A 22,809-nucleotide genomic window follows, 5' to 3' on the forward strand; every position below is an offset into this window, starting at 1 on the left:
CTTTTTGTGTTGGTTATGTTATTTTTCAGTTCTGTAATTTCCATTTGGTTCTTTTCTGTATCTTCTGTTTTTTTGCTAAGATTTTTTATTTTGTTGTTTGTTTCAGTTGTATAGCTCAATGCTCGTTAAAACATGATGGCTGCTTTAAAATTCTTGTCAGGTGGGGCGCCTGGGTGGCTCAGTCAGTTAAGCCTCTGACTCTTCATTCTGGCTTAGGTCAAGATCTCACATCATGAGTTGGAGCCTTGAGTCAGGCTCTGTGTTGACAGAACAGAGCCTGCTTGGGATTTTTCTCTCTGGCCCTCCCCCACTTGTGCTCTTGCTTTCTTTTTCTCTCTCTCTCAAAATAAATAAACTTAAAAAAAAGTTAAAAAAATTTAAGATCCTTGTCAGGTAATTCTAACATCTGATTCATGTGTGGTATTAGTGTTTGTTAATTGTCTTTTATTTATTCAAGCTGTGTTTTCCTGGTTCGTGGTATGATGATTGACTTTTTATTGTATCCTAGACATTTTTGATGTTTTGTTGGAGACTCTGGATCCTATTAAAATTTTCTGTTTTAGTAAGCAGTCACCCTAAGAGGTTTAGTGTGTAGGTCTTAGCCTACTTTTTTTTTGGTAACAACTTGAGTTATAAATCACATACCATACGTTTGCCCGTTTAAGTTATAAGATTTTTTAGTATATTTACAGAGTTGTGCATTCATTACTACAATCAATTTTAGAACATTTTCATTACCCCACAGAGAAACTGTGCACTCCTTACTTGTCACCCCCAACTGTCCCATTTATTATCCCCTCCATCTTAAGAAACTACTGATCTATTTTCTGGCTCTGTAGATTTGCCTATTCTAGACATTTCATGTAAATGTAAAAATATAATATGTACTCTTTTGTTACTGGTTCACTTAGCTTAAGGTTTACAGTGTTCTTCCATGTTGTAGAATGTACCGGTATTTTGTTTCTTTTTATTGCTGAATAATATTCCATTTTATGGACATACCATTTTTTATTCATTAATCAGTTAATAGGTGTTTAGATTGTTTCCACTTTTGGCTCTTATCAGTAATGCTGCTATGAATATTTTTGTACAAGTTTTTGTGTGGACATGAATTGCTGGGTCATATGGCAACTCTAGAACTCTAAGTGTAACATTTTGAGCAATTGCCAGACTGTTTTCCAAAGTGGCTGCCCCATTTCATATTTCTGCCAGCAATGTATGAATGTTCCAATTTCTCAAAGTCCTCCTTAACACTTGTTCCCTGACTCTTTGATTATAGCCATCCTAATGGGTGAAGTAATACTTTGGGGCTCCAGTTGCATTTCCGTGATGGGTAATGATGATGAGCATCTTTTCATGTGCTTTCTGGCTATTTGTATATATTTAGAGAAATCTCTATTCCTTTGCCTATTTTAAAATTAAGTAGTCTTTTTATTGTTGTGGGATTTCTTTATAATTCTAGATACTTACCAGTTATATGATTTGCAAATACAAATATCCCATTCTTTGGGTGTCATTTAATTTTCTTGATGGTACCCTTCGAAGCACAAAGGTGTTTAATTTGGATGAAGTTCAATTTATCATTTTTCTTTTTGTTGCTTGTGGTTTTTGTTTTGTTTTGTTTTGTTGTTTGGCTCCATGCCCAATGTGGGCCTTATGACCCCAAGATCAAGAGTTGCATGCTCCACTACTGAGCCACCCAGGCGCACCCTTTAGGTTTCATATTTAAGAAACCATTGCCTGATTCAAGGTCATGAAAGTTTAATCTTATGTTTCTTCCAAGAGTGTTATAGTTTTAGCTCTTACATTTAGGTGTTTGTTCTATTTTTGTGAATTTTGTATATGGTGTGAGATACAGATCTAACTTTATCTTTTTGCTTATAGATATCCAGTTATCTCAGTACCATGTGTTGAAAAAAACCTATTCTTTCCCACTTTTAATTGTCTTGGCACTCTTACCCAGTTGGAATTTGGTAGGGATTGCATGGAACCTGTAGATCAATTTGAGGAATATTGCTATCTTAACAGTATTAGCCTTCCAGTCCAAGAACATGAAATGTGTTTTCATTTATTTAGATCTTAAATTTCTTTCAATAACATATATAATCTCTTCTAGTTTTCCATGTTCAAGTCTTGCATTTTTTGGTAAAATTTGTTACTTAATATTTTATTCTTCTGATGCTATTGCAAATGGGATTGTTTTCTTAATTCCATTTTTGTATTGTTATTGTTAACACATAGAAATACAGTTGAGGGGTGCCTGAGTGGTTGAGTCAGTTGACCATCTGACTCTTAATTTTGGCTCAGGTCATGATCTCAGGGTCATGGGCTCCACGCTGGATGTGAAGCCTGCTTAAGATTGTCTGTCTGTCTCTCTCTCTCTCTCTCTCTCTCTCTCTCTGCCCCTCCCCTGCCCAAAGAAATACAGTTGAGTTCTGTACATTAGTCCTGTATCTTGCAACCATCCTGAACTCATTTAACAGTTCTGATAGTTTTTTTAATGAGTTATTAGGATTTTTTAAAAAATATTTATGAGGGAGAGAGAAAAAGAGAGAGAGAGAGAGAGCATGTGCATGCATGAGGGGGGAGGGGCAGAAAGAGAGGGAGACAGAATCCCAAGCAGGCTCCACGCTGCCAGCAAAGAGCCCAATGTAGGGCTTGAACCCACAAAGCACAAGATCATGATCTGAGCTGAAATCAAGAGTTGGACGCTTAACCAACTGAGTCACCCAGGCATCCCAAATGAGTTATTAGGATTTTATATATACATGATATGTCATCTCTGATGAGAGATAGTCTTACTTCTTCCTTCTAATCTGGATGCTTTTAAATTTATTTTTCTTGCCTAATCGCCTTGGCTAGAACCTGCTGTGCAGCAGACATCCAGTCTTGTTGCTGATCTTAGGGGGTAATCATGAAGTGTGAAGTTAGCTGTGGGTTCTTAGATGTCCTTTTTCATGTTGATGATGTTCTCTTCTATTTCTGACTTATTCCTTGTGTTTAGCATGAAAGAGTGTTGGATTTTGTCAAGTGCTTTTTCAGTGCCTATTGAGATGATTGTGTGGTTTTTGTCATTTATTTTATTAATATGGTGTATGACATTACTTGATTTTCATATGTTGAAACAATCTTACATGACTGGGACAATCCACCTTTGGTCATGGTTTGTGATCCTTTATATATGTTTCTGGATTTGGTTTGTTGGCATTTGGCTCAGTTTTTGCATGTATATAGATAAATATATCTTTGTAGTTTTCTTGTAGTGTCTTTAGTTTTGGAATCAAGGAAAACTGGCCTCATAGAATAAATTGGGAAGTGTTTGCATTTCTTCTATATTTTGGAAGAGTTTTAAGGATTGGTGTTCATTCTTAAGGTTTGGTAGTATCCACTAGTGGAGTCCTTTGATCTTAGACTTTTCTTTGTGGAAAGCTTTGATTACTAATTCAAATCTTTTTACTTGTTACAGCTTGATTCAGAGAATTTCTTTGTGAATTGATTTTAGTACTTTGTGTCTTCAAGGAATTTGTCTACTTCATGTAGTTACCTAATTTGTTAGATTACAATTGTTTATAGTATTCTGTATAATTCTTTAGAATATTTTTTATTTATGTAAGGTTGGTAGTAATTACTGATTTTAGTAATTTGAGTCTTCTTTTTTGTTCTTGCTAAATCTAACTAAATGATTAATTCTGCTGATCTTTTCAAGAACCAACTTTTTATTCTGTTGATTTTCTTTATTCTTTGTTCTCTATTGTATTTGTTTCACTGTAGTCTAATTAATTCCTTCTGTCTACTGGCTTTGGATTTAAGTTACTCTTCATTTTCTGGTTTCTTAAGGTTAACAGGTTGTCGATTTGAGATCCTTTTAACTTTTAAAGTTTTAAACTTTTAAGATTTTATTTTTTAAATTTACATATAATTGACATATTGTGTAAGTTTAGGGTGTGCAACATATTGATTTGAGATTTATTTTTAATATAGGTATTTACAGCTATAATTTTGCTTATCGCATAGCTTTTGGTGCTTTTGCTACATCCCATAAGTTTTGTGTTTTTTATCTCAGTATTTCCTAACTTACTTTGGTATTTCTTCTTTGGCTCATTGGTTATTTAGGAGAGTGTTGTCTAATTTTCACATATTTGCAAATTTCTCAAATATTTTTTCATGGTATTTTCTAAATCTATTGTGGTTGGGGAATATACTTTGTATGATTTTTATCTTTTGTATGATTTTTATGATTTGTTTCATGGCCTATCCTAGAGAATGTGCACATGAAAATGATATGTGTGTGTGTGTGTGTGTGTAAATACATACATACATATGTATTTATGTATGTATTGTTGCTTACTGTTGCAGCCTGCAGTCTTGTAGGTGTTTGCTGAGTCTACTTGGCAAATCTCTTTACTTGATCTTTCGTCTGATTGTTTTATCCATTATCAAAAATAGTGTAATGAATTCTCCAAATATTATTGTTGAATTGTCTGTTTCTCCCGTCAGTGCTGTCAATTTTTGCCTCTTGTGTTTGGAAATTCTGTTTTTAGGTGTATATGTATTTATAATTGTAACTTCTTTATGGATATCAGGTCTTATAAAGTGCCTGTTGTTGCTAGTAACAAATTTTATCTTAAAGTGCATCACATGTGATGTTAGTTTAGCTACTCCAGAGACTTTTGGTTATGGTGCATGGTATATCTTTTCCCTCCTTTTGCTTTCAGCTCATTTGGTCATTGAAACTAAAGTATATCTTTTAGGAAACATATGTTTGAATGATTTTTTTTAAAAAGTTTTATTCAAATTCCAGTTAGTTAACATACAACGTAGTGTTCATTTCAGGTGTATGATATAGTGACTCACCACTTCCATACAACACCCATTGCTCATCACAAGTGCACCCTGTAATTCCCGTCACCTATTTATTTTTATTTTTTGGGAGAAAGCATGAGTGGGGGCAGGACAGAGAGAGAGGGGGACAGAGGATCTGAAGCAGGCTCTGCATTGACAGCAGTGAGCACGATGTGGGGCTTGAACTCACAAACCGTGAGATCATGCCTGAGCCAAGGTCAGATGCTCAACCGACTGAGCCACCCAGGTGTCCCTCCCCATCACTTACTTAACCCATTCCCCCATCCACTTCCCCTTTGGTAACCATCAGTTTGCTCTCTATAGTTAAGAGTCTCTTTCTTGGTTTGTCTGCCTCTCTCTCTCTTTTTTCCTTTGCTTGTTTGTTTTGTTTCTTAAATTCCACACAGGAGTGAAATCATATGGTTCTTGCTTTCTCTGACTAACTTACTTCACTTAGCATAATACTGTCTAGGTCCATCCATGTCATTGCAAATGGCAAGATTTCATTCTTTTTTATGGCTGAGTAATACTCCATTGTATAGATATACCACATCTTTATCCATTCATCAGTCGATGGTCAGTTGAACTGTTTCCATAATTTGGTTATTATAGATAATGCTGCCGTAAACATCAGGGTGCGTGTATTCCTTTGAATTAGTATTTTTGTATTGTTTGGGTAACTGCCTTGTATTGTGATTACTGGATTGTAGGGTAGCTCTGTTTTTGTTTTGTTTTTTATCTTTTTGAGGAACCTCCATACTGTTTTCCAGAGTGGCTACGCAAGTTTGCATTTCCACCAATAGTACAAGAGGGTTCCCCTTTCTCCACATTGTCACAAACACCTGTTGTTTCTTGTGTTGTTGATTTTAGCTGAAAGGTGTGAAGTGTAGTTTTTTTGTTTTGTGTTGTTTCATTTGAGAGAGTTCCTGAAGGTGGGGAGGAGCTCACCCGATGCAGTACTTGAACTCATGAACCGTGAGATCATGACCTGAGCCGAAGTCAGATGCTTAACTGACTGAGCCACCCAGGCGCCCAGGTATAGTTTTGATTTGATTTTCCCAGATGATGAGTGATGTTGAGCATCTTTTCATGTGTCTGCTGGCCATCTGTATGTCTTCTTTGTAAAAAATGACTATTCATGTCTCCTGATTTTTGAATTGAATTATTCATTTTTTGGGTGTCGAGCTTTATAAATTTTTTATATACTTTGGATACTAACCCATTATTGGATTATCATTTGCAGATATCTTCTCTGGTTCCTTAGGTTGCCTTTTAGTTTTGTTGACCATGTTCTTCACTTTGCAGAAGCTTTTTATTTTGATGAAGTCCCAATAGTTTATTTTTGCTTTTGTTTCCCTTGCCTCAGCAGATCTCTCTAGAAACAAGTTGCTACAGCTGATGTCCAAGAGGTTCCTGCCTATGTTCTCCTCTAGGATTTTATGGTTTCAAGTCTTACATTTAGGTCTTTCATCTATTTTGATTTTATTTTTGTGTTTGGTATAAGAAAGTGGTCCAGTTTCAATCTTTTGCGTGTTGCTGTCCAGTTTTCCTAACTCCGTTTGTTGAAGAAACTGTCTTTTTCCCTATTGGATATTCTTTCCTGCTTTGTTGAAGATTAATTGACCATATAGCTGTGCGTTCATTTTTGGGTTTTCAATTCTGTTCCAATGATCTATGTGTCTATTTATGTGCCAGTACAACAAAAATAAAAAGCTCTATGGTCTCCATTGAGGGTGATATTATCAGTGGTTTTTATATATATGCCCTTTGTTATGTTGAGGGATGTTCCTTCTAAACCTACTTTGTTGAGGGTTTTTATCATGAATGGATATTGTACTTTGTCAGATGTTTTTTTCTGCATCTATTGAAATGATCATATGGTTCTTATCCTTTTTTTTTTATTAATGCGATGTGTCACGTTGATCAATTTGTGAGTATTGAACTGGTGTTGCAACCCAGGAGTAAATCCTACTTGATTGTGGTGAATTATTTTGAAATGTATTACTGGATTTGGTTTGCTAGTATTTTATTTATTTATTTTTAATTAAAAAAATTATTTTTATGTTTATTTATTTTTGAGAGAGACAGAGACAGAATGCGAGTGGGTTGGGGCAGAGAGAGAGGAGGCACAGAATCTGAAGCAGGCTGTAGGCTCCAAGCTGTCAGCACAGAGCCTGACATGGGGCTCGAACTCACGAGCTGTGAGATCATGACCTGAGCCAAAGTCTGACGCTCAGCCACTGAGCCACCCAGGCACCCCAGTTTGCTAGTATTTTATTAAAAATTTTGCATCCGTGTTTATCAGGGATATTGGCTTGTAGTTCTCTTTAGTGGAGTCTTTCTCTGGTTTTGGTATCAGGGCAATGCTGCCCTCATAGAATGAGTTTGGAAGTTTTCCTTTCTTTCTTTTTCTTTTTTTTAATAGTTTGAGAAGAATAGGTATGAATTTTTCTTTAAATGTTTTGTATAATTCCACTGTGAAGCTGCCCTGGACTTCTGTTTCTTGGGAATCTTTTTGACTACTGATTCAATTTCTTTGCAGGTTATCAGTCTGCTCAACTTTTCTATTCCTGTGGTAGCTTTGGTGGTTTATATATTTCTAGGAATTTACCCATTTCTTCCAGTTTGTCCAATTTATTGGCATATAGTTTTTCATAATATTCTCTTATAATTGCTTGTATTTATGTGATGTTGGTTGTTATTTCTCCTTCCTTACTGTGGTTTTATTTATTTGGGTTCATTCTCTTTTCTTTTTGATAAGCCTAGTTAAGAGATGCAAACAGAACTGGGTGAGTGTGTGTGTGTAGGGGGGTGTTGGAGCTGGGGAGTGATGAAGGAAGAGGCTAGGGGCAGGTAAGCACTGGATCTGGAAGGATTTTATATGTTATGGCGAGGATTTTGTTTTGAGAGAAGTAAAGGGCTTGAAAGGTTTTAAGCAGGGGAGTGTCATAAGTATATCTGCATCTTAGATTACTTCTGAAACAGGATATTGAATGAACTGACTGAAGGTCAGAGAGTATCAGTTATTAGGCCATGGAGTTACGCAAGTGAGAAAATATGAGGGTGAGGATTAAAGCCATGTCAGGAGGGGAAGAAAAGAGAGGGAGAATAGATTCAAGAGACACGAAGCGAGAAAAATTGACAGGACTTCACAAGTTACCATGGAGAAGTTAAGGGAGAAACTACGTAAAGGCTCCCAGATACTTATCTTGGGCATCTAGGAGGAAGCGGCTCATTTACCAGTAGAAGAAATAGAAGAGGGGGAGAAATTTACTAGGGAAGATGTGTTCCATTTGGTCTTCTTAAATTTGACTGCCAGTGGAACATCTAGATAGAGTTGAGTTGTGCCTTGGCCTTTGAATGATCAGGTTGAGATTTGGGATGCAGGCCTTGGTTGAAAATAGAGTTGAGAGGCATCAGAATGTAAGTAGAGGATAGCTGTAGATGAAGGAGGGTGAGTGTGGGAATGTGGATGAGGGAACCCAGCACATAAATTAAACAATTGTCAGTGTTCTGTGATGTTTGCTTTTGAAACATATCAAATTTGTGTACATAGTTGAGGCTATTTTTCCCTGGGCTTTCAATTTTGTTCCACCAATAATCTTAATACCATAACAGTTATAATAGTTTTGTTAATACTTTAATATTTGTGTGTATTCTTTCCCAAACTCTTGGAAAAACTATTTTTTCTACGTGCTATAAATTTTGTAGATTCAGTTTAAAAGGTCCTGTTGGGATAATGATTGAAATTGCAAAATTTTTTATGACTTCCAGATTACTTTGTTTGTGTTTATTTGTATCTCCTTGCTTCATTTTTGACATTTGTTGAACATTTGCTTTGTTTCAGATGACTCTAAAGGTATGTTACGGAGATTTGAGAAGATTTCACTAGGTGTTTATTATTCATCTGTATTTTCTTTGCTTTATATTTTATCTGATATTTATGCACTCACTGCATGATGATGTATTTTAATTTGTACTTTAAAGGAGCTTGCAATCTATTGAGGGTAAACTAACCACAATACAGTGCATGAGTGTGCAAACCAACATGTTGTTCCCAAGTGCCTGAGGTTACAGAAGTTGGAACAATCTATTTTGGGGGCGAAGGAGATAGGAAAAGAACACTGAGGAGGTGTGTATAAAAGGGAGAATAGGGCATAACCTAGGAGGCAGCAGGATGAGTAGAGGGCAGGTATGGAGGTGTTTTGTGTGGAGTGAGAGTGGTCCTGAATGGGGCAGGCTGCATGGGAGGAGAGCTGGGAAGTGAAGTTGGAAGATGAGGAGGAGCCAGTGTATGAAGAGTGCCACAGGCCTGTGGTCTTTTTTAGTTTTTGTTTTTTTAAATGTTTTATTTTTATTTATTTTGAGAGAGAGAGAGAGATGAATCAAGTGGGGGAGGGGCAGAAAGAGGGAGAGAGAGAATCCCAAGCACGCTCTTTGCTGTGACCGTGGAACCTCACACGGGGCTCGATCTCATGAACCATGAGATCATTACCTGAGCCAAAATCAAGAGTCAATTGCATAACGTACTGAACCACCCTGGTGCCCCCCCCTTTTTAATTATTGAAGTATAGTTGACATACAATGTTATATTAGTTTCAGATGTACAACATAGTAATTTTTTAAAAAGTTTTTATTCCAGTTAGTTAACACACAGTGTTATATTAGTTTCAGGTGTACAGTGTAATGATTGAACAATCTATATATCACCAGGTCCTCATCAGGACAAATGAATTCCTTACTCCCCATCACCCATTTAACCCATCCCCCAGCCATGTCCCCCTTGCTAACCATCAGTTTGTTCTCTATAATTAAGAGTCTGTTTCTTGATTTGTTTCTTTCTTTCTCTGTTTTTATCACAACATAGTGATTTGACAGTTCTATGAATTACTCAGTATTTACGATGATAATGCTTACAATCACCATCCATTCCCATACGATGTTATTACAATATTATTGACTGTATTCTGTATGCTGTACTTTTTATCTCTGTGACTTATTTATTTTATAACTGGAAGTTTCTGCCTCTTAATTTCTTTCACCTATTTTGCCTATCTCCCAACCCCCTCCTCTCTGGCAACCACCAGTTTGTTCTCTGTATTTATGATCCTGTTTTTGTTTTTTTTGTTCAATTATTTTTTTACATTCCATGTATAAGTGAAATTTTATGGTATTTATCTTCTGACTTATTTCACTTAGCATAATACCCTTTAGATCCATCCACGTTGTTGTAGATGGCAAGATCTCATTCTATTTTAGGACTATTCCATCACACACACACACACACACACACACACCCCTAACACATACATACATACACACACACACACACACACACACACACACACATACACATATACAGGGGTGGCTTAGTCAGTTTAAGTGTCAGACTCTTGATTTTGGCTCAGGTCATGATCTTACTGTTTGTGAGTTTGAGCTCCGCATCAGGCTCTGCGCTGACAGTATGAAGCCTGCTTAGGATTCTCTGTCTCCCCTTCTCTCTCTCTCTGTCCCTTCCCTGCTCACACACACACACGGACTGTGTCTCTCTCTCTCTCTTTCTCTCTCTTTATTTCTTAAAATGCATAAACATTTTGGGGCGCCTGGGTGGCTCGGTCAGTTAAGTGTCTGACTTCAGCTCAGGTCATGATCTCACCGTTCATGAGTTCGAGCCCCGCGTCGGGTTCTGAGCTGACAGCTTGGGGCCTGGAGCCTGCTTCGGATTCTCTGTCTCCCTTTCTCTCTGCCCCTCCCCCATTCATACTCTGTCTCTCTCTCAAAAACTGAATAAAAAGTTTAAAAAAATTTTAAAAATGCATAAACTTTTTTTAAAGTTAAAAAATATATTCAAACATGTATGTGCACACACATATATATACATACATACACACATATATATGCACACACGTGGTATATATATCTTTTCCATTCATCTGTTGATGGACTCTTAGGTGGCTTTCATATTTTGTCTCTTATAAATAATGCTACAATAAACATAGGGGTGCATATATCTTTTTGAATTAATGTTTTCCTTTTCTTTGGATAAATGCCCAGTAGTGGAATTACTGGATTTATATGGTATTCTACTTTTAATTTTTTTGAGGAACCTCCATTCTGTTTTCCACAGTGGTTGCACCTATTTACATTCCCAGTAATAGGGCATGAGGGTTCCCTTTTCTCCACATCCTCACTAACACTTGTTTCTTGTCTTTTTGGAATAGCCATTCTTATTGATGTGAGGTAATATCCCATTGTGGTTTTAATTTGCATTTCTCTGATGATTAGTGATGTTGAGCATCTTTTATGTGTTTGGTGGCCATCTGTATATCTTCTTTGGAAAAATGTCTACTCAGGTCCCCTGCCCATTTTGTGATAGTTTGTTCTTTTTGGTGTTGCGTTGTATATGTTCCTTTTACATTTTGGGTATTAATCCCTTATTAGATATATCATTTGAAAATATCTTCTTCCATTCAGTGCATTACCTTTTTGTTTTGTTGATGGTTTCCTTTGCTGTGTAAAAGCTTTTTATTTTGGTGTAATTCCAATAGTATATTTTTGCTTTTGTTTCTCTTACCTACAGAAACATATCCATGAATATGTTGTTGCTAAGGCTGATGTCCATAGGATAAATGCCTGTTTTTCTTTTAGAAGTTTTATGGTTTCAGGTCTCACATTTAGGTCTTTAATCTGTTTTGAGTTTATTTTTGTGTATGGTGTAAGAAAGTGATTCAGTTTCATTCTTTTGCAGGTAGCTGTCCAGTTTTCCCATCACCATTTATTGAAGGCACTGTCTTTTCCCCCTACTGTATTCTTGCCTCCTTTGTCATAGTTTAATTGACTGTGTAAGCATGGTTTTACTTCTGGGCTCTCTATCCTGTTCCATTGATCTGTGTGTCTGTTTTTGTGCCTGTACCATACTGTTCTTATTAGCATAGCTTTATAGTATATCTTGAAATCTGAGATTTGTGTTACCTCCAGCTTTGTTCCTCTCCTTCAAGGCTGCTTTAGCTCTTTGGGGTCTTTTGTGGTTCCATACAAATTTTAAGATTGTTCTAGTTTTGTGAAAAATACTATTAGTATTTTGATAAGGATTGCATTAAATCTGTAGGTTGCTTTAGGTAGAATGGACATTTGAACAGTATTAGTTCTTCCAGTCCATGAGCATGGCTGTATCTTTACATCTGTGTTGTCTTCAGTTTCTTTCATCAATGTCTTATAGGTTTTTTTTTTAATTTTTTTTTAACGTTTATTTATTTTTGAGACAGAGAGAGACAGAGCATGAATGGGGAAGGGTCAGAGAGAGGGAGGCACAGAATCCGAAACAGGCTCCAGGCTCTGAGCTGTCAGCACAGAGCCCGACATGGGGCTCGAACCCACGGACCGCGAGATCATGACCTGAGCCGAAGTCTGCTGGTCAACCAACTGAGCCACCCAGGCGCCCCATTGTCTTATAGTTTTTAGAGTATAGGTCTTTCACTTCCTTGGTTAAATTTATTCTTTTTGATGTAATTATAAATGTGATTATTTTCTCTTCCTACTAATTGTTGTTAGTGTGGAGAAATGCTACATTTCCTGTGTATTTTGTATCCTACAACTTTACTGAATTCATTTATTCTAATAGTTTTTTGAGGGAGTTGTTGGGGGTTTCTATATATAGTAACATGTCATCTGCAAATGGTGACAGTTTTACTTCTTTTTCACCAATTTTAATGCCTTTTATTTCTTTTTTTTTTGTCTGATGGCTATGGCTAAGACTTCCAGTACTATGTTGAATAAACATGATGAGAGTAGAAATCTTTGACTTATTCCTGATCTTAGGGGAAAACGCTCAGTTTTTCACCATTGAGTATGATGTTAGCTTTGGGTTTTTCACATTTGGCTTTTATTATGTTGTGGTATGTTCCTCTAGATCCACTTTGTCGGGAGTTTTCATCATTAATGGATGTTGTATTTTTTCAAATGCTTTTTCTGAATCTGTTGAGATGCTCATGCGGTTTTTATCCTTCCTCTTGTTAATGTAATATATCACATTTAACATTTTGTGAATATTGAACCGTTTTACATCCCACTTGATTGTGATAAACGATTCTTTTACTGTGTTGTTGAATTCAGTTTGCTAATATAATGTTGACGATCTTTACATCTGTGTTCACTAGAGATATTGGCATGTAGTTTTCTCTTTTCGTAGTGTCTTTGTCTGGTTTTGGATCAGGGTAATGCTGGCCTTATAAAATGTATATGGGATCTTTTCCTTTCTCTACTATTTTTGGAATAGTTTGAGAAGAGTAGGTGTTAAGTCTTCTTTAATCATTTGGTAGATTTCATCTGTGAAGCCATCATTTGGTGAGAGTTTTTGATCACTGATTCAGTTCAAATTTTCTACTTCTTCATCACTCAGTTTTGGAAGATTGTATGTTTCTAGGAATTTATCCATTTGTCCTAGGTTGTTTGTTTGGTTGACATATAGTTTTTCGTAGTAACTTCTTATAATCTTTTGTATTTTTGTGGTGTTTGTTGTTATTTCTTCTCTTTCATTTCTGATTTTATGTGTATGAGTTTTCTCTTTTTTTACTTGATGAGTCTGGCTAAAAGGTTTATCAATTTTGTTTATTTTTTCAAAGAACTAGCTTTTTGTTTCATTGATCTTTTCTACTTTTTTTTTTGTCTTGATTTCATTTATTTCTGGTGTTTATTATCTCATTCCTTATATTAACTTTGGGCTTTGTTCTTTTTTTCCTAATTCTTTAGGTGTAAGTTTAGATTATTTGAGAATTTTCTTGTTTCTTGAGGTAGGCCTGTATTGCTGTAAATTTCCCTCTTAGAACTGCTTTTGCTGTGTTCCAAAGTTTTGGACCATTGTGTTTCCATTTTTATTTATCTCCATGTAATTTTTATTTCCTCTGATTTTTTCACTGACCTACTGGCCATTTGGTAGCATGTTGTTTACTCTCCCTGTGGTTGTATTTTTTCTAGTTTTTTCCTGTGATTGATTGCTAGTTTCATACCATTGTGGTTGGAAAAGTATTTGATTTTGTTTTAGTTTTTTAACATTTATTGAGACTTGTTTTGAGGCCTAATGTGATCTATCCTGGAGAATGTTCCATATGCACTTGAAAAGAATGCGTGTGTCCTGCTGTCTTTGGATGGAATGTCCTGTATATATCTGTTAAGTCTATCTGGGCTAAAAATCATTCAAAGCCACTGGGTGTTGTTGTTGTTGTTGTTGTTGTTGTTGTTGTTTTAATTGATTTTTTTGCCTGTATGATCCATTGATGTAAGTGGAGTGTTAAAGTCCCCTACTAGTCTTGTGTTACTCTCACTGTCTCCCTTTAGGTCTGTTAATATTTGTTTTCCTTTTTTTTAAGAAATAACTTTTTGAAAAAAAAATTTCAGGTTTATTTATTTTTGGGGGGAAGTGGTGGGAGGGGGCAGAGATAGAGGGAGAGAGAGAATCCCAAGCAGGTTCCACACTGTCAGCACAGAGCCTGATATGGGGCTTGAACTCACAAACCATGAGATGATGACCTGAGCTGAAACCAATAGTTGGACACTTAATTGACTGAGCCACCCAGGGCCCCAATATTTGCTTTCTTATTTAGGTGCTTCAGTGTGGGATGCATGGATACTTAAAATTGCTATATACTCTTGTTGGATTGATCCCTTCATCATTATGCAATGTCCTTCTTTGTCTCTTGCTACAGTGTTTCTTTTACAGTCTCATTTGTCTTATATATCTATCCCAGCTTTTTTTCCCGCCCACTTCCATTTGCATGGAACATCTTTTTCCATCTCTTCACTTTTAGTCTGTATGTGTCTTTAGGTCTGAAGTGAGTCTCTTGTAGGCAGCATATAGATAGATCTTGTAGTTTTCTCTGTTCCTGTCTATTCTTGCTGTCTTCCCTTGTAGTTTGATGGCTGTCTTTAGCGTTATACTTGGATTTCTTTCTCTTTTTTTGTGTGTATCAGTCATAGGTTTTGGATTTGTGGCTGCCATTGGTGCATATATAACGTCTTATGTGTATAGTAATCTATATCACATTAATTGTAGCTTAAGTTTGACCATTCTGAAAACACTAAATTTACTACTTCCTCCATGTTTCATGTATATGGCATGTATTTACATCTTTACTAATATTTTATCTTTTCAAAGCTAAAGTAGTTTTCAGATAACCATTGTGAAAGCACTAAACTTACTACTCCCTCCGTTTTTCATGTATATGGTATATTTTACATCTTTACATCTTTTACTAATTTTTGTAGATATGATTGATTTTGCTACTTTTGTGGTTCAGCCTCCATACTGATTTAATAAGTGATCAATCTACTCCTCTTATTATGTCTGTATTTACCTGTGAAATTTTTCTTTTCTTAGTTTTCTTAATTCTGATTATGGCCTTTTCTTTCCATTCAAAGCATTCCCTTTAATATTTCTTGTAAGGCTGGTTTAATGGTGATGAACTTCTTTAACTTTCGTTTTTCTCTCGTTATCTCTCTTTCAATTCTACATTATAACCTTGCCAGGTAGAGTATTCTTGGTTGTAGGTTTTTTTCCTTTCAGCATTTGGAATATATCATGTCACTCCCTTCTGGCCTGCAAAGTTCCTGCTAAAAAAGCAGCTGATTGCCTAATGGGGTTTCCTTTGTATGTAACTGTTTACTTTTCTTTTGTTTCTTTTAATATTCTTCCTTTTAATTTTTGCCATTTTAATTATTATGTGCCTTTGTGTGAACTTCCTTGGGTTCATTTTGTTTCAAGCTCGTGTTCTTTAAAAGCCCTGTTATATACATTATCCACTTGATTCCACTTCCAGCAGCACTGTGGAAAAAAAGACAACTTGCAGGTATTCTTCTATATTTTTTAATTTTTTCTCTAGTCTTACTTCTTTTTATACCTTATACTGTGTGTGAAGAGTTTGATTATCATCATCCCCATTGAAGGGATGAAGAAACTGGTGCTCCGTGATTTAACTAGTTGTATAGGTTTTTAAAAAAGTGGATTTCAGACTAGAGCCCAGGTCTTCTAAAACACTAGGCTTAAAAATTTTTTTTTACATTAATTCAATGCTATCATCTTTTCTCTTTTTAATTCTAAAAGTTAGGAGATAAGTAGAAAAATTGTGTAACTGAATTAGAGTATGTAATTTGAGCAAATTTGCTTTTTGTGTATGTGTTCCCTCTCCAGGGTAGTTTAAATAGATGAGAAACATGAGTGAAGAATCTGGAAGAAGAATGGTTAGTTTACAATGACCCTCTGATATGCAGATCTGAGAAAGTTGGAATTTGGCAACTTAAACTTTCTATTTTGTTTTATTTCATTTAACCATTTGTTATGAAAATTTTCAATCATATCCAAAAGTAGAAAATTATATTGAATCCTCAAGTACCCATCACTCAGCTTCAGGTTATTAACTCACAGCCACCTGATTTCATATATAATTCCTCTCCCTACTCACACATCTACATTCAGATATTTTTGAAGCAATTCCTAGACATTTTATTTAATTTGAACCATTGAAAATGTTATATGTGAGTTTAACTTGTGCTCTTATGTCTATTGTCATAGGCATTTGGTCCAGTTCTTAGTATTTGACCAGCTCTTTTCCTTCTTGACTATGGGATTTATTGAAAACATCTTCTTTAGGAAGATGGGTCCCAGTAAAAGATCGTCAGCTGCATGTACTGTATTTTTTTTGCCGTTTGCCACTTATTGTCAGTGGTTCTTGTGGCAGACCCCAATGGGTAGCTAGAAAAAGGTGTTCCCATTTGGCATGCTATGAGCTGACATAAGAATTGGTCTTACAACAATGGTTTGTTTATTAGAAGTTTCTGCTGAATGGCAAAGCTGTCACTCAAATTAACCCCTGGACACATATTAATTGGCAAATTTGAACACATGATAAAATTATGTTTCCTTTTGCTAAAAATCTTAGAGAATGGAGAAACCCACTATAGAACGGACTCTAGACAGCAGGCAAAGTAGAATTGGCTGTTGCTATTTGCTACATTGGTTGATATCATGAATAGGCATGGGAAGAAAGGAGCTAATAAGTAACAATGTAAAAAAGGTTTTAAGGGAATGTTACTTTAATTTGGACATTTGCTCATCATCTCTTTGGACCTAGTATGTGGCCACCTTCCTGATTCTTAAAGCAGGGTGTGATGAATGTACTAATGCGTGCATGTGCCTGGGCCTGTGTGTGTGCACTGAGTTTTGGTGCAGCCTGATTACCGACCTCTATACCTATTTCTGTTGACTGAGAACTGTTTTGATTAGAAATCTCTATAAAATTTGCAGAGATCTGAGTAGGGAAGAATAGTGTCACGCTCTTTTCTTCTCTAGAGCATTATTTCTGGGATTCTTTCATTTGGCTTGCTGAGAAAGAGCAGTCCTATTAATAGTGATTTTTCAGATATGTTTGTTGCAGTGTTTAATGCTTTTTCTTTCCCCTGGAGATGAAAACAAGATGAAACTTTTTAGTGTTCCCTTCCAGCTCAGCCTCAGCTCTGTAAATGTCCTAGTTGAGAAAATATTGATACTGCTTATTTGAAAATACAGCAAAATAGAGTTTAAGGTAATGGACAAGGGCTGGTTGTGTGTGTGTGTGTGCACAGTGATTGACTATATGAGAGTAATGGTCAGACCAGCTTTTACTCTACTTTCTATTTAAATTATAGGGCTACGTTTTTTTTTTTTTTCTTTAATTTATATCCAAGTTAGTTAGCATATAGTGCAATAATAGTTTCAGGAGTAGAATCCAGTGATTCATCCCCTACAAAAAACACCCAGTGCTCATCCCAACAAGTGTCCTCCTTAATGACCCTTGCCCATTTAGCCTGTCCCCCTACCCCCAACCTCTCCAGCAACCCTCAGTGTGTTCTCTGTATTTAAGAGTCTGGTATGTTTTGTCCCCCTCCCTGTTTTTATATTTTTTGCTTCCCTTCTCTTAAGTTTATCTGTTTTGTATGTTAAATTCCACATAAGAGTGAAGTCATGTGATACTTGTCTTTCTCTGAGTAATTTTGCTTAGCATAATACCCTCTAGTTCCATCCACGTTGTTGCAAATGGCAAGATTTCATTCTTTTTGATGCCAAGTAATATTCCATTGTATATATGTACCACATCTTCTTTTTCCATTCCTCTGTCCATTCCATTTGGGCTCTTTCCATACTTTGTTGTTGATAGTGCTGCTATAAACATTGTGGTGCATGTACCCCTTCGAAACAGCACACCTGTATCCTTTGGATAAATACCTAGTAGTGCAATTGCTGGGTCATAGTGTAGTTATATTTTTAATTTTTTGAGGAACCTCCACACGGTTTTCCAGAGTGGCCACACCAGTTTGCATTCCCACCAGCAGTGTAAAAGGATTCCCCTTTCTTCTGCAACCTCATCAACATCTGTCATTGCCTGAGTTGTTAATGTTAGCTATTCTGACAGATGTAAGGTGGTATCTCATTATGGTTTTGATTTGTATTTCCCTGATGATGAGTGATGTGGAGCATTTTTTCATGTGTCTGTTAGCCATCTGGATGTCTTCTTTGGAAAAGTGTCTATTCATGTCTTTTGCCCATTTCTTCACTGGATTATTTGTTTTTTGGGTGTCGAGTTTGATAAGTTCTTTATAGATTTTGTATACTAACCCTTTATCTGATATGTGATTTGCAAATATCTTCTCCCATTCTGTCAGTTACCTTTAGTTTTGCTGATTGTTTCCTTCACTGTGCAGAAGCTTACCTTGATGAGGTCCCAGTAGTTCATTTTTTGTTTCCCTTGCCTCTGGAGACATGTCAAGTAAGAACTTGCTGCGGCCGAGGTCAAAGAGTCTTTGGCCTGCTTTCTCCTCTAGGATTTTGATGGCTTCCTGTCTCATGTTTAGGTCTTTCATCCATTGTGAGTTTATTTTTATGTATGATGCAAGAAAGTGGTCTAGTTTCATTCTTCTGCATGTCACTGTCCAGTTTTCCCAGCTGGAAACTGTCTTTTTTTCATTGGTTATTCTTTCCTGCTTTGTCAAAGAGTAGTTGGGCATAAGTTTGTGGGTCCATTTCTGGGCTCTCTGTTCTGTTCCATTGATCTATGTGTCTGTTTTTGTGTACCATGCTGTCTTGATGATTACAGCTTTGTGATACATCTTGAAGTCCTGAACTGTGATGCCTCTAGCTTTGGTTTTCTTTTTCAGGATTGCTTTGGCTATTTGGGATCTTTTCTGGTTCCATACAAATTGTAGGATTCTTTGTTCTAATTCTGTGAAGAATGCTGGCATTATTTTGATAGGGATTGCATTGAATATGTAGATTGCTTTGGGTAGTATTGATGTTTTAACAATATTTGTTCTTCCTATCCATGAACATGGAATATTTTTCTGTTTTTTGGTGTCTTCTTCAATTTCTTTCATAAGGTTTCTGTAGATAGGGCCAATTAAAAAAATTTTTTTAATGTTTATTTTTGAGAGAGAGAGAGAGAGAGAGAGACAGAGCACAAGTGTGGAAAGAACAGAGAGAGAGGGAGACACAGAATCAGAAGTAGACTCCAGGTTCTGAGCTCTCAGCACAGAGCCCGATGCAGGGCTCAAACCTATAAACCATGAGATCATGACCTGAGTGGAAGTCGGATGCTTAATTGACTGAGCCACCCAGGCACCCCATGGGCTACTTTTTAAAAAAAGAATGAGGAGGATTAGTACCAAGATGTGAGTAGAGACCTCATTTCCACATCTCTCTTCTAGAGAAATGTACCTCTCAGTTTGATTGGTTTACTGATACTTTTTGGAGGCTCATTATATGATGTGACTTCATGCTCTATTAAGCATACTGTGATAGGGGACAAAACATATCTCTGAATTTCAGAGCTTAAAATGTTTTGGAGCAAGTAAAATATACATGAAAAAAATTAGAAGCAACCTTTGAGTAGGTAAGATTTAGAGAAGTGATGAGGAAGATGTGCTATTAGGGCTTCCTTTTGTGTATCTATAAAATGAGAGCATTGGACTAAATGATCTAAGGGCCCCTCTTAGCACTGTTGTTGTATGATTCTGTGATTCTCCAAATTAAGAAACATGCACAGAGGGAAAAGTAGGTTTCATAAGCTTAGTGAGGAATATGAGAATATTTCCGGGAAAGCCCAGATCCCTTTCTTTACGTTTTTAGTATCCCTTACAAGGGCTTTGACCACCATCTTACTTGATTTCAAACATCTTGAAGGGGATATAGAACATACTTTTCCCCCTCAAATGTAGTTTAAAGTACAATAAAAATGAAAAGTTGGAAAGAATCACCCCAAATTATGTTGACACAATTATCAAGTATACTTGGATATATGGTAAGACTTTGCTTTCCCCCAAATTATCCCTTAGTAAAGGAGTTGCCTTCATTTTCATCCTTATGGAAGTTCTAATGTTAAGAGGTGCCTTCTCAATTACTTTGAACAACAAAACTATTAATTTGTGATAATATATTGGCCTGACCTCTGTCAATGCTATTTTTGATGCCAATAGAGATTTCTTGACAAAATCAGTAGAAAAAGAAATTTAACACAGATTTAGTGTTGGATGTCTTAAGCCTTTTCAAGACTATTTTGGAAAACAGTAGTAGGCTGTGAGCAGAGGAATGATGTATTCTAACTAAATTTGAAAAAGATCCCTCTCGCTGTTGAGTTGTGAATAGTCTGTAGGGGGCAGGAGTAGAGGTAAGGATACCTTTCTGTATTTCTGGTAAGAAATGCTGGTGGTGCTAGTGAAATGTTGAGAAGTGGTCAGATTGTGACTGTATTTTGAAGATAGAGCCAATATAATGTTTTTCTGATTTGGGTGTAGGGTATGAGGAAATTAATCAAATATTAACTAAATATTTTAAAATCAAGCATATCCCACACTCCTATTCCACACACTTTGACCTAGCAATTCTTCTTTTAAAAAATTAGTCTAAGAAAATAATCACATGTGCAAAGAAGTTTAATTTTTTTTTTAACGTTTATTTATTTTTGAGAAAGAGAGAGACAGAGCATGAACGGGGGAGGGTCAGAGAGAGGGAGACACAATCTGAAACAGGCTCCAGGCTCTGAGCTGTCAGCACAGAGCCCAGTGTGGGGCTTGAACTCACGGACCACGAGATCGTGACCTGAGCCGAAGTCGGCTGCCCATCCGACTGAGCCACCCAGGCGCCCCAAGAAGTTTGTTTATACAAGAATATTATCACAGATAACTATAGAGAACTGGCCAAATAATTGTTGGTAGCTCTGTAAGCAGAAAGAGTTCGGGGTCCCCAGAAAAAAAAAAATAACGTTTGTGACATAAGAGAGGTCATTTTAAGCCCCTAGCCATCTTCCCCACCCCTCACCCCCAAGGTCTGTGCCCTACTTGCCCAAGCACACTTTCCTGGACTTTCTTGGAGAACTTTCTCAGAACTTTCTTGAAGGTTAGAATTACAAAGAAATACAAAAACCTCAGTAGTTAAAGATTTTAAAGGAACAAATGGAATGCAAAAACTAACAGTCTCTACTAGGCCAGGAAATAGCCTAACCATTTCAGAGACAATAAATCAGTAGTAAAAACTTACAGTGCTGTTTCGTAAGTAAGCAAAGTCCTGCGTTTTTTTCCTGAGATAAGGAGCCCAAAACCCCATCTATTTTATACAGGTTCTCAGAGCATATCCAAAGCCCCTCCTCTGACAATTCCCTCTGCTTCATTATGTTAAAATCTCCATCCTCGGAGGAGTATGAGGTTCATTAAATGTAACATAGGATGCATGTATAGAACTGTTTTCTAAGTACCCCTGTGCAGTCTTATGCCTGCCTTTACATTTGATGACAGAGCTTCCTTTTCTGAATATTCATCCTATCCCTAAATAAAAGGAACTCACTGGGGCGCTTGGGTGGCTCACTCTGTTAAACGTCCAACTATTGGTTTCGGTCATGATCTGGCAGTTCATGGGTTTGAGCCCCACATTGGACTCTGCACTGACAGTGTGGAGTCAGTTTGGGATTCTCTCTCTCCCTCTCCCTGCTCTTGTGCAGGCACACTGTCTCTCTCTCAGAATAAATAAATAAACTTAAAAAAAATTAAAAACAAAAAAAAGGAACCCACTCACCCCTGCTCAGGGATTCACTACTTTGGAAGTTATGCTCCCTGATATCTTTATTTGCTGCAAATAGTTTCCTTTGTGTGATAACTCTCTACCTGGTCTCTACCTGTAACTTACCAGAGAGCAAACCCACATTGGTTTAGTTCTAGATCCTTTCAGTAAAGTTATTAGGCAGCCATTAAAGTGACTTACAAGTATGTTTCTGGACATGGAAACATGTTAACATATTTATGGGTTTTGTCTTGTTAGGTATTTTACTGAGAATTTGGGGTATTTTAATGGGAAGTTTTACTTCCCATTGGTTGCTGCTCTAGTAACTTGGAGCTCTGTCATGTTAGCTTTTGGTTGGTGAATATTTTGTATCTGATATGTGCTTAGAGAAGATTTCAGAGAGGTAGTTATCTTGTTTTTATACAATTGAATTTTAAATTGTTGCACAAGTTATTTTTGAAAGAAGTTGACTCATTTGTTACATATTGAATTCTGACATGTATCAGAGGTTAAGTTAAATGTAATTTAAAATGCATGTAGTACTAAATTTTACCAAAAAGCTTTGCCATTTTAGAGTGATTTCTTAGCGATTACTGCTCTTCTCTCATTAAACATGCATTACACACCTACCACTGCACAAACAAATGGAATGTGCTAGAGGAATCATTCCTATATAATTATCTAAAGTGAAACCAACCATTATTAGAGTTAATTGCATCCCTAAGAGCACTTCTCTTTGCTTCACTAAGTAAGTTTTGTTTGCTATGTTCAGATTTAAATGAATTTTTATTTCATCTCGGTGTTCATAAAATGGAAAACATGAAACAATTTTCCTAAGATCATTTCTTTGCTCTTCTCAGTAAAACCCATTATTTATTTAATGTATTCCTATTACC

The 22,809-nt window shown here is 36.4% G+C and overlaps 1 protein-coding gene across 3 annotated transcripts in view; it reads left to right on the forward strand.

Annotated features, from left to right (window-relative positions):
- Positions 1-22,809, forward strand: part of TPST1 (tyrosylprotein sulfotransferase 1) — a 163,796-nt gene that overhangs the window by 5,519 nt on the left and 135,468 nt on the right. The gene's annotated exons all lie outside the window — the stretch shown is intronic.

Source organism: Acinonyx jubatus, chromosome E3, assembly GCF_027475565.1.
Source record: "Acinonyx jubatus isolate Ajub_Pintada_27869175 chromosome E3, VMU_Ajub_asm_v1.0, whole genome shotgun sequence".
Classification (NCBI taxonomy): domain Eukaryota; kingdom Metazoa; phylum Chordata; class Mammalia; order Carnivora; family Felidae; genus Acinonyx; species Acinonyx jubatus.